This window comes from Leuciscus leuciscus (genome assembly GCF_965113295.1).
Source record: "Leuciscus leuciscus genome assembly, chromosome: 8".
NCBI lineage: Eukaryota > Metazoa > Chordata > Actinopteri > Cypriniformes > Leuciscidae > Leuciscus > Leuciscus leuciscus.
The window spans coordinates 15046998-15060568 of record NC_138732.1 but is presented as its reverse complement, the minus strand read 5'-3'; the positions used below and the strand labels follow the sequence as shown (position 1 = coordinate 15060568).

The window sequence follows — 13571 nt, the reverse complement described above, 5'->3', positions numbered from 1 at the left end:
AAAATTAAACAATTTTATAGTGGTATTTTCTTGACCGGTTTCATCCGCTGGCAGAAAGGACCCATGCTAGCCTATCAGCTTCATTAGTAGAAATATGAATAGTCTGCCCAATTTTAGATCATACATATCTGAGTAGTATCCACGTCATATTAGCCTACGCCTGACATTGCCTACGTTTTTTACTCACTTGTCTACGAGATTCAGTAAAGGTGAGATGCACGTGTTGCGCTTGGGGTAGCTGTGTTAAGAAATATTAATGGCATACATGCATATGAAAGGGATCACTGCACAATATCAATACTATAGGGTTTGGGATTATAGCGTTTGCGCTAATTACGAATCTTTCAGGGAGCTGCCTTTCATTCCCATCACTGATGACGGCCACAACATATCAATGACTCTCTGTCTCTCTCTCTCTCTCTCTCTCTCTCTCTCTCTCTCTCTCTCTCTCTCTCTCTCTCTCTCTCTCTCTCTCTCTCTCTCTCTCTCTCTCTCTCTTTTTTTGTGACACACACAGACAGAAAGAAATAGAGGCGCGCTCGGGCGTAACATGATATGAAATGCGAGACTAAGAGACAAATAATATTAATTATTATTAGCTATTAATTGCATTAGCCTATTATAAATCCGCGTATTTTTGTCATTAGGCTACTTATTCCTTGTCAATATTACATAGGTTATACTGCGCCTTTTTGTTTTATTTTTTTAATTCCTCAAAATCTGGCTCATGTACACGCACAAGAAGAGTCAGGAGTCATGTGCACACATGACAGCATGTTGAGGGTAAATCGTGTTTAAAGTCACAAGGCTGACACCTAGCGGCAGACACCACTTTCTCCTCATATTTGAAGAAACAATTTTTTGTTTGTTTGTTTGTTTGTTATGCTCAGATATAAATGTTGGAAAACTAAAAATACAAATGTACAAATTTATATTGATGCAAAACCCTGATTTAGTATATAGGCCTATTATATAGCCTAAGTATTTAAACTTATAAGATTACACATTAACAATGCATTTTATCTTATTTATTTATCTCTGTATCTAGTTAGTTAGTTAGTTAGTTAGTTAGTTACGCATACATCTATGATGTAGATATATAATGCTAAAATGAAAATGCTTCAGATGGCATTTAATGATGCATTAAGAATTTAGCTTAAACTCCCAAGGTGGACAAGTGCAAGCCAAATGTTCGTATCTAGTGACGTTCCTATAATGGTCATAATGGTCTTAAATGATCCAACATTAAGTGATACAAGGTATTCCTCCTGGTTCTGGAAGCACTGGAATTCACGTTTGTATGTCCTTAAATAATGTTTGTTGTATGTAGGTCTATGTTTGTATGTTATTATTTTCTTTCTTTTTCTTTTACTTTGTGATATGGACCTAAGGGTCTGAAATAAAGAACGAGTTAGTTAGTTAGTTAGTTAGTTAGTTAGTTAGTTAGTTAGTTAGTTAGTAAGTGAAGGAAACATTCTTGCTGCCACTTGATGCAATTAATCTGTATATTCCTGGAGTAGTCGATTCTAGGGCTGGACGATTTTGGAAAATAATCTAATTGCGATTTTTTTTACCAATATTGCGATTGCGATTTAATATGCGATTATTTTTTAAGCTCTTTATCTTTTCTATTTTTCAACAAAAACAAGCAATAAATCCAATTATATAAATATATAAATTATAATTAGGCCTACTTATAATAATTACACATTAAAAAACTAAATTAATGCAATTACATGTTAATAATTTTAACAAATATAGCTTCAAAACAAATAACAAAGAGGGAAAAAAATATTACAAGCAATAAACAAAGAGTGCTTTCAGTATTTAAGAGTAGGCTGTCTGAACGTGTTCATCTCTTTTGAAATTATAAGATGTGGTTTGTCCTGTTTGTTTAATAACTGACTGTGTCACATTACCGGTAAATTCGCGTCATAAAAGCATTTTGAGATGTAAACGTACATTTAACCACGTAGACTCGCTCACAGCCGCATGCTCAAATGCTCTTCGCAAAACGCACGTGAGTATTTGAAATTGAAAGCAGCTTCTGTCGGTGATTTTCATATTTTTAATATATAAGCCAACTGCATTCCAAGACATATGATGCCTTCGTAGAACATTTGTTAGTAAAATACCGGCGGGCGAGACCGCGCACTAACTTACTGAAGTAACATCACGCAGACCGCGCGTATCTCATATCTTGCGCAATGAAGCCTGAATGTCCTTGTAACTCGCTTCAACTTTTCCGAACTTTATTAAAGATTATTTCTCGTAAGGTTCGAGTGGTGTCGTGTGTGTGTGTGTGAGAGACAGAGGAATTAGAAGCAAGCAGAATACGGTTGTTTATAAAGCACGCGCGTCGTACACGTCTGTGTTTAAAACTAAGCTCAGACATATACAATACAGAATCGTTGGAGAGAATCTATAACACAATATAACATAAATTAAACATAAACTGTTATTTCCTGTAGCCAGGTCTATATGTGTCCATAGACTGTAAAAAATAGTATATGTCGCGTGCCAAGTTGATGCTTCATCTGTAAATCAGACTGGTTTACTCTCGCGTGTCACGTGACCAGACTATAATCGCAGTTTTGCGGTTTAAAAAATCGCATTTCATCATATCGCGATATTATCGCAAATGCAATTAATCGTTCAGCCCTAGTCGATTCCAAAAGATTTGACTTGACTGACCAGAAACATCGCTTCTTTGTTTGCCATACAGCCATGGAAGTTCTCAAACGGTCATATTAATGAGCAAGCACAGATGTCATCATCTTTAAAATATTCCAGTTTGTTTCCAACTTGAAATGCTTTAGGGACAGCTGTCAACCTGTTGCTCTGCTGACTGTTGAAACCTGCCTTGTTTCCAAAGCAAAAACAAGATACTGAAGGTGTATTTCACAGCTAGTTTTATCATCTTGGTGTAGAGAGATTGAATTATGAGGGTGACTGTTATTTTTCCTCGAGCCTTTTAAAATTTAGCAGTGCTATGTTCCATCAATAAAACTATGAAGGAAATGGTGTATGTGTGCAATGGACTCCTGCCTTGACAAGTTGTTTATCTCACTTTCCTCACACAATACAAGCTCACGTGTTTTGACATGCACCTTCACTTTGACATCAAGGTTAATAGATTTAGCTGGTTTGTCAATGTCAACACACACAGAATGCATTACGCTATACAAACTGTTATGCTCAAATAAAGATATTTGTTGATTATTGTTGTGCAACATTCTTAGAATTGTCTTTGATAATACAACAGCATGTGGAGATTTTGATTCTGCAATAAGTAATGCATAGGTATGGGGTTTTAATCTTGCTGTGTTCCATTCATTGTAATGGAAGAGAAATGACCATCAAAGACAGAGTGATTTTAGCCCAGTGGGGGGAGAGAGCATAAAATGGATCCTGCATCAAAAAAGCAGTGATGGCTCTCAAATAAATAATAACACTGCATAGAAAAACAAATCCTTTTCAGTAAGGGTTAGGGTAGAAAAAGAGCAAGAAGAATGGGGGATCTGTCTTTCTATCTACCAAGCTGTCCAAATATATTTTCGTATGAAAAATACTTTTGTAAATTATGCTATAATATTGTTTATATAATTTATGTATAATTTGTTTACGTTTTCTAAAATCACTTTCATAATGGAGAATTCAAGTTGCGTTTGTTATTTATGCATTAATGCATTTTATTAATTATAAATTGCAGTACTTTTATTTTGAAGGCTTGGTTCCAATTTATGCTGAAATTAAATCGAAGAACGTAGGCTACTGATGACGTCAATTCGAGAAAAAAAATCAGGCCGAAACGAAGTTTGTTCGGAGTTAGTTTTGGGAGTTCGAACCATAGATATCATAATAATAAAGGCTAGATGTCTCGTGCGCGCTGCTGGCCAATGGAGTTCGAAGTCCGCACGTGGCAGCCAATCTTGCCACATGCAGCTCGCTCACTCGTAACATTAGCTGTTTCTCAATATGCATTCTTGTCTGTACTCATAGGCGTAATTTGCGGGTGGGACATGTCCCCACCACTATTTTCTAAGGTCGATATTGTCCCCACCACTTTTGAAACATCTTGCGGCACGAATGTACCAATACAAATAAACAAAACATCTCCAGTTAACTAGCAGAGCATTCATTTCGTTCGTTTTTTAAATAAGAGACGATCTAGCGCTGAAATGTGTTGTTTTTTTTAAAATCAACTGATCAAAGTGCTCGTTGCCGCTGCGATCTGTGGCCCGGATACTATGTTTGTTTCTGGCTCGCGCACAGTCTTCACTCGGACGCGCGCTTCAATCCGTTGTGGAGAAACTCTCTATTCGTACCGGTGAAATTAGAAAACAAAATGCACACAAAGTGTCCCTGCCTGATATACAACCACTGAAAAACATAATCGGTTTTGATGAGAAAAAAAAAAACTATATGAGTGCGGATTAGAACCCAGAACCTCTGACACGCTTGGCAAAAGTTTTACCCCTGGACCACTTATATTCACACTTGAAATAGTCGGATCAACATATAAAAGGCCTCATTGAACGACCACTTAAACCCAATCAATGTACTATTTAAATCGATTGCTGGACATCGTAATGTTATTGTACATCTGTTTTATGATTAAGCATTGTGTTACCTTGAGGCAGCCAGGTATCTCACACCAACCGTGTAAATCGGACGCTCGGTGCTCAGGTACCCCGCTGAGAACAGCCTTTCCTCGGCTAGTGCTGCTGACGTTTGCCGCTGGCTCGGATGTCTCTAGTCAAGTGGTGAGATATAAATCGTCTTGTATATATCTAACGGGCGATTTGTTTATGTATTTAATTTGTCTCAATCTATCATTTGTTCCCTGGCAATACGTTTTAGCTGAGGGCAAAGTGAAGTTTCATAGCTTTATTTATAACATATAAAATATTTTATTATACATGTTGCCTATATTCTCTTCACTGTATGTACATATATAATAAAATAAAATGACACAACCCTGTCTCTTTTTGCTAAATGTTAGTTTTAATGATCAATATTATAATGTTTTTTTTTTTTTTTATGTATCATATTTTTAAAATGAAAACAAAAAGAGTCAGGGTTGTGTTTTATATTTCGTGTTGTTATAAATATTGAAGATAATCAATTGCGTTGCCTGAACCACATTTGTGTGGCCATTATGTTTAAGATTTTTTTAAATGAAAATGAAAAGAGGCAGAGTGGTGGTTTATTAACATATTTTGTTTTATTTGTAGCCTAGATATACATACAGAGATAACCAGATTAGCCAGAGCGAGCTGAGTGACGCTATCAAGTACGCCGCTGTTCCATTTGCAGAATTATCGGACTTGCGTCCTCCGGTCCTCGGGAGTTCGTTCTCCTGAGTCGAACTTGTCAAGTCCGAACTACCAAGGACTCAAGTCCGAAGTTTGCGTACTTGGTATTGAGAAACGGCTACTGTGTTTTAAAGCAGCGCTATGCAGCTTTGCCGATTTCTTCGCTGTTTTCTCCCTTTTTGCTCGTGGGTTTCTCTATAGAGCTCCCCCTACAGCTTCGGAATATATATTTGACAACACTGTCGTCAAAACTCGTTGGCGACTCTCCCCCCTCCCATCTTCTCCCGTCGGTTATGTGCATTTGTTTTCAAAGAAGCCGGCGAACGCGCAGAGTTATGTCCACTGAGGTATGTATGATACACAGAAGGCTAGCATATAAATGTTTAGATAGTGTATGTGTGCAGTGCCATAAAGCAATTCGTTACATCGCGAGACCTGATATCACGCGATACTTCCTGACGCTGAGGCCGGCGGCCCGACGGCCCAAAGTTGCAAGGGTGGTTTTTCCAGGGGGGGCAGGGTTTCATATTATTTTGAAGTTTCCCCGGGCGCCGCCATTGGCTAGCGGACCATCACCTGCTGTTAGCATCCCATTGACTCCCATTCATTTTGGCGTCACTTTGACAGCGAATAACTTTACATCTGAGGCGTTTAAAGACTCCATTTGTCCATTATTTATTTCTAAAGAAACACGAAAATGTATAAAAGGCTCCATTACCTTGTATCTTACGTTATGGCCCCGTAGAAGCAGTTTTTGTAAAAATAGGCTAACGATTGCGTCATAACCACGCGACTCTCTGTCGCACAGTAGAGAGATTACCGTATGGACAGGAGGAGAAGCTTGCGCGCAATCGGGGGGCGTGGAGGCAAAATTACAAAGTAATTAATCAGAATTCTTGGCAAAAGTTTCTCCTGCTCCTAGCTCATGGACACCTCCTACTCACGCTCTCCATCTCTGCAAGTTTCGGAAGGGAATGATTCAGATTTCTCTCGGCACAGCTACTAGTAGATAGACGGGTTGCTCACGTCACATCTACGTCGTCAAGCTCAGTTTGAGTCTGCGCAGTACGCTCGACCATCAGGAAGTTAGTGCTTCTAATTGACTTCACTTGTCTCCGTTGAATCCAATGGGGTCGCTGTGTCCAGTTTATATACTGTCTATGGGTTTTTCCGCTCACAGGCGCTCGGGGGGTGCGAGACGACCACCATTCAACCCGAAAAATGTCATATAAATATTCCAATGACTCAAAAGCTGTTCGGTTAAGGTAAAAAAGTTACTTAGTTCACCTTTAATGCTGCATGTACTTTTTAAATAACCATAACTTGCTCAATTTTCTACCGATTTTCAAACGGTTTGGTTTGTTATAAACGTCAGAGATGTAGTTATGACACTGCATACATATGAATAATTATAACATACATGTTCAAGCATTCGGATTTCGGAATTATCGCCACGTTAATAACGTTTGTAAGAAACCAAACTGTTTGTAAATCTGTCAAGATTTCAGCGAGATAAGAGTATTTGTGTTCGTGCTGATCACTCACCTTACATCAGGTACCACAGAGCCCGTCAGAAAGCCTACCTGTGACAAGATGGCCGCCGGTGATGCCGTAAGACATCTAGCCTTATATGGATATCTATGGTTCAAACTCTTCAAAACAGCTTTGCCAAAGCGAACTTTACGGAAAACTCTACGTAACAGGTAGGTGTGCTGTGTGCACGTAGGCTCCGCCTTCTTTCACGTGAAAATCTTTTCTAGTTCTAGTTCATTTGGCCTGTTCACTATGGTGTCGGTTGCATTAAGACGCCCGTGAGTAAAACATGAACACACTGGAGAGCTGCTTTATTGTTGAAAATGAAGGTACTTCTGCCGAAACGAGACACTGACACTGTTTTTCATGTTTAATGCGGTAAAGCTGCTTGATTTTAAGCTATCTGTTGTATAAAGTGAAATATAAATAAGTGTGACTTTACTAGAGCGCCACGTGCAAGCCACGTTGCTATGATCATATATGCTTTTCTAATGCTTTATTAAAATGCTTGCTGTTTTCTCAGTTTTGTTGTGTTTATTTTATTACTGAGATGAAAGCATAGCCTATGGCACATATTTAGATATTCATCTAACCATTGCTCTCAGCGGCGTGGGCGGTGTCATATGTTCGATACCAGTATTTCGACCTTCATTTTACCCCTAAACGAATAACGAAAAAATAACTTTACCTGAGTATATCAGGGCCTTTAGTTCCTGCAAGCAAGCGGCAAGCACGGGCATAATGCCTTGATAAACGCTTATTCTCGTCAAAAAAGGACTTGAACGCTCATAAGGAAGATTCAAAGACTAATTCTCTTTCTCGCAGCTAGCAGCCAATGAGTTATTTTGTTTTATTTTTCTGTATTTTGTGTCAGTAAAATGCCATTACATCTGTTGCGCAAGCTTTTGTGCATGTTTTTGCTTTGTGTCAAGCTAATGTGATTTCTGTATTATGTTGTTATTTAGTTTTCACAGTGGATTTGGAGAAAGGTCTTCAAATAAACCAGTAGCAAGAGAACCACTTGTGTCTGCGTATGCTTGGAGGGATATACAACTTTCTTTGCGCTGTTGCTGCAGTGTTTTCGGCCCAGTACCCCTCTGTTTTTTTTTTTTTTTTTTTGCAGTAACCCTCTGTGTGAATTGCTAAGTAAAGTAGCTCAAAGGTGTACACAGTCTGAAGTCCAAGCTACTTTCTGCAGCGGGAGCCACTCAATCATGCAGTGGTTTTGACTTTTTTTGTTCCCAGACTTGTGCCAACACTTTCCACAGTACATAGAGAATAACTGATTTGATGCTATATTTTGCTGCTAAAGCATGGCACACTTCTGTAGTCAGTCCCTTCTGCTCACTTTGAAAAGAATATCTGAGCTCGGCTGATATGTTGCTGCCTTATTACCCTTAGTGTGCAGCAGCCAATCTTCTACTGAATAGCATGGGCGTTCACTGAGACTCGAATCTACAAGTGTCCTTTGGAAAAGAGAGAGAGAGAGAGAGAGAGAGAGAGAGAGATGGGGGGAAAGAGCATGATTTATGGTGAGATGGAGGCTCTTTCTTTGGATGTAGCTACAAAGAGGACTACTCCATTATGGTCTTCATCTTAGGATATTTCAGGCATTTGATTTCCTCCTATGATCGTGGCTGGAAGCAGACAGCAAGATGACTGACAGACCCATCCTCAGTGTAGCCTTGTCCTCTATGGTGCCTTGATACATTGTTTTAAAACAACCCCTCTCTCCATCTGAGCACCCCTGCTAAGCTGGAGGGGGGCACCTTTGCATCAGTGATGGAGCTTTCAATATATTAAAATGCTTGTTGTTTGTCACTTGGTAAAATGGGAGTTACAAAGGGCAGTCTTTTTATTTGAGTTACAGACGATTCAGTTTTAGCACATTGTTTGTGTTTGTATCTAAATATTTTAGTTTCATATGCGTATATTTGTTAGGAGACTGAGTGTCGTTTTCAGCTATTACTGAGCGCTATTACCATCTTCTGCCCTTTGCTGTGTCTGGCAGAAACTGCTAAGCAGAGGTCATGATAAAATATTTGGTCTATTGAGCCGAGCTACCCTGCATTGCTGATGAGGACCTTGAAGCACATCCTTAAATGTTTTATTGACAGTAGAAAGTATACAGGAATAATTCTCCCGCTTAGCGTTGTCATGTCTCCTTTTTCCATAGCCTGGCTGATGGAGAACTATTTAACAATTGATATGTGATATTAACATGTTACTTTAAACACAACAACTGTTTCCACTGGAACCTCTAAAAGCTATTATAAGGCTCTGAGAGGTTTTAGCGATGGCTGTATTTAAGATTTCATTAGGAAGAAAAAAAATGTTTGTAGTGTGAAATGAAACTGCTGTTAACTGTTGTTGGCAACTGTTTACACAGCCTGAGTAAAGACTGGCACAATACCAGAAAACCATTTGCTTCAAGTCATCATTTTTCAACAGAGCATATTGTGTCATGTTTTTACAGATGTTTTACTTTGAAGATATTTCATTTTTTATAGTGAGTTAAATTGCAATCATGTGCAAAAACGAATGACTTTTTAAAATGAAAAGTCATAAATGTGTTTGCATGTATTTAGATGGACAACATGTACTATGCTATTAGATTAACTCTAAATGATGAGCAATTAGTCCGTTTAAATTATTGAAATAATATTGCCAGCTTGGCCTTGTAATGTCAAAGACTTGCTATCAGCAAGAGCTGGAGAGGGAATACTCAAGGGATGAAATGTACACAGTGGTGCCAGTCACGTCGTAGGATTCATCACTGTAACTGGCACTCGGCACAGCTGCAACCAATTAGATTTCACTCCACTCTAGGCCCAAACAAGATTGAGCTGTATTCACACTTCATTGTGGAACTTATGATGGCTGCAAGTGAGACTAATAATTAGTAACCCAACATCCCATTTGCCTTCACTATGACATGTTTAAGAGCACTGTGCTCTATTTATGCAAGATTAGTTTGAATATTTCAGCATTTAGATAGCAATTAATACATGTAGTTCCACCATCTTTATGGAAAATGTAATCCCTTTAAGGCTAATTTTTCTCTAATTGCCGTAATGGCTTTTAATACATACCTCTTGATGGTGAGTTTTGAGAGCTGAAATAATTTAATAACAATGCAGACTTTAAAGGGATAGTTCTGAAAATGAGAATTTAAAAGGTTTTGGTTTGGAATTGCAAGGGTCAGTAAATGATGACATCATTGTTATTTTTGGGTGACCTATCCCTTTAAGGGTCCATAAAATAATTTAAGTGCAGTCTTCTGCACTGAAATATCAGGTAGGAATATCTGCCATCTGACTTGGAATGGTACACAGCATAAAAGCCATGAAAATCACATTTTGATGTTAAATGTAAGTTCTTCTCCCGGGCTGCGTTTCCCAAAAGCATAGTAAGCCTAAGTTGACCGTAGAGACCATTGGTGGCAATTGACTTGGCAAAACTTAGGCATATAGGATGCTTTTGGGAAACACAGCCCAGAATAGACACCAATGCCCAGTTTCTACAGTTTCCATTTGAGCGCTAATGTTTAGCATTCATTTCCTCACCTCACACTACCCAGACAATGTGCATAATCATGTGTTCAATACACCGTGAGAGACTGGAATTCCAGTCATGATTACCCCTATATGCAGAAATCAGTGGCCTTTGTTTAGCAGTCAGCTCAAGTGCAAAGACCACCTCGACCAATCATAACCACTAAAACGTACAATAGCATGGCACGGCCCATTCTCGTTGCCTTCTGAATTACCTGTGCTATCTTTGGTAGGATTTTATGATTATTTTTCATTCCTTTTTTTAAGCCCAGGGTCTGATTGATGTCAGAACATGTAGGCTAAAACACCTGGAAATGTGCAGCCCTGGGCGGGGCAGGCCTTTGTCTGATAGCATCAGCAGGATGGGGAGATTATCAGCCCTCGTCCCCCTGGGTGTGTGTTTACAGCTGTTCTCTAGTCAAGACAAATTAGTAGACTATCAGCCATTAGGCCACTTCAGACACTTTTTTTGTGTGTTCGCAAAGGAGGTTTATGCGCCTATGTGTCTTTGTGTTCTGTTTAGATCAGATCATTTCAGGTAAATGAAAGCCAGTGGGTGGTGAAAGCATAATCGAAAACAGGGCACAGACTTGGATTCGTCTTGGGCACTGCTTGACAGCATGGTAAGAGAACATATGTGACATCAAATGTATTTATTCACAAGGGCTTAACAGAGAATGACATATTGCTGTTGTTTATTTTCCTTCTAAATCTGTCTGTCTAATCTAATATCTAAATATATATTTTTGAGTAGCTGGGCCAGCTTTATCCCTCATATTACTGCAAATCTCCTTCAGTCTCTCCAGTCAATTGTTAGTTTAATCCACAGAAAGTCAACATGTATTGAGTAGAGTGCAAGTCATCGTTCTGAATGAAACCAAGCGTGTTTATGTGCACTTACAGGTCAGGAGGAATCAGCTTTCATCAATAGTTAGATAAATTAAAACACTATGCTCAGGAATAGTGGTAGTTTTGAGTGTTTTATATAATCAGCCTATTTAATCACACAAAGATCTTTTTGAATGCATGTTGATAAGTTCTTTACACCAGGGTCAATATAGCACATGTTATATAAACCTATTCTTACTATCATCTTAAAGCCTATGTTCTACTTTGCAATTTATTCTGGCCAAGAACCACCCACTTAAACAAGACCATCTGAATATTTTTAAAGCACTTTCTGTGTTGTTTCTGCATGCATTTTAAGTCGTGCCTTAAACCAGATGCACTGTAAAGCAACAAGCGTTCTCTTTCATGTTAAGTAATGTATTTGCCATGTGGCACTACATTTCAGGTGTCTTCGACTTCATGTGGCGCTGCACAGACCAATCAGCATTTGATTTGAATCGGTGCATGCTGGTTAAAAATGTTACGTCATCATCAAAGTACTGCGAGAGCAATTAAATAGCAGTCGGCTGGCTCGTTCCATGCAGGATCTTCAGAGCGGCTGCACAAGCTCTGAATGACGACACAGCTGTTCATCAAGATTGGCCTGATTCAGAGATGTCAAAGATGGTGTGTGTTTCATGTGTATTTTGACAGTTCCACTAATGCTTTAAAAAACAAAAAAAATTAACAGTAAAAACTCTTTTCATGTAATCATAATGTTACAATGTGTCATGCTTTATTAAAATGTAACTGCTAAAAAAAAAAATTGATTTACTGTGTTTATGCAATTGAATCATCCAATGTATCCCAGATAGCATACATATCTGGGCCTCATCTGTGCCAACTATGGCTCAGTTCTCAGAAGAATGTGGGAGATGTGGGCTGGTTAGCCTATTTGAATGGACCAAAACAACAACAACAGTTATCTCAACTTTTGAGAGTAAGTAAAACTCAAAAAAGCAGGCTACATAAATTTGGCCTATTGAATGAAAAGTGTTTCTGTTTGTGTATTTGACAAAATGTTGCATCTAATCAACTTCATCCAGATAAAGTACGCAAACACCACTGCGAGAGCGTCACTATGGGAAGAAGAAAGTGTCCGACTTCATGCCTCCATTTTAAACTCTTCCCAAGTGGCAAATCTTGCCCATCAGCAAATTCTCCAGTTGTGGTTCGACCATAGCCGAAGTCGATCCACGCTCACATTGAAATTGGACATTGGCCCACTCATAATGTATAATAATTTTCAAACATGGATGGGGTGAGACTTATTGTGCAAATTTAATAGGATATTATATGACCAATCCTTATAGGAACAACACAAAAAAGCATGCATCATGAGATTACCAGCTAAGATTTTATGTGAGCAAGCACGAAAACAGAGAGAAACTGCTCTAACTTGTCATGTTTTGTGACTGATTATGTTGCATTTTGCAATGCATCACATTTGTGCATCTTATTACATCCTGTAAAGACACGTTTTAACCCAATCCTTTTTATTTTACCTCACAGAAGTAAGCTATTACCTGTTGAATGTTCAAAACTTTCATTAGCCTTAGCCATAAGAACTTGTTTTTACAGCTAAAAATAACTGGAAGTAGATGTACAGGTTACAAATGGCCACGTCCGCTCTAAAGTAAAAAAATTAGGCAGCTAAAGCCTATTCATTTAAGGCAATGAGAAATGTTTCTATGAGCAATTTGTTTTGCTGAAAAACCTGTTGCACAAAATCTACCACATTCCTTCTGCACTGATATTTCATACTTTTTTAGAAAGTAAAATGCCTTTCAGTCAATAATACAAAAAAAAGTCCACCTTCAGGTTGTGGTACACGTATATTTTTTTCTGTGAAACTTTTTTTTTTTTTTTTAAGGATTCATCATATTTTCTAAATAATAATGTTAAAATGTTTGTAGTCTATATCAAATATGACACAACAGGGTTTGAGGGAAGGGTTGAGGGTTTGCATCTCTCAATCATTTTACTGCATTAAACGTTTTGCCTCGCAATTTTAAAACCACAGATCTTTGATTATAAAACTATAAGCATTTAAATATAATATATCTTACTAATACATTTTATTGGGAGTTGTGGAGTGGCAACTGATATTAGTATGTATTTTATGTAAGTAGTCTTTTATAAAGTCTTGATTTACATTACAAGCCATCAGAATTTCATATTACTTTTGGCCATGTAGATAAAACTGCATATTGCATATTTCTGCTCCGTTTTAGGCAGAAAATTCAGGCATTTTTCCTCTTTGAGTGTGAGCTTACTA

At 38.2% G+C, this 13571-nt stretch overlaps 1 long non-coding RNA gene across 1 annotated transcript in view; it reads right to left on the bottom strand.

Annotated features, from left to right (window-relative positions):
• The window catches only part of LOC309504937, a 414587-nt gene that overhangs the window by 177373 nt on the left and 223643 nt on the right, over positions 1-13571 (bottom strand). The gene's annotated exons all lie outside the window — the stretch shown is intronic.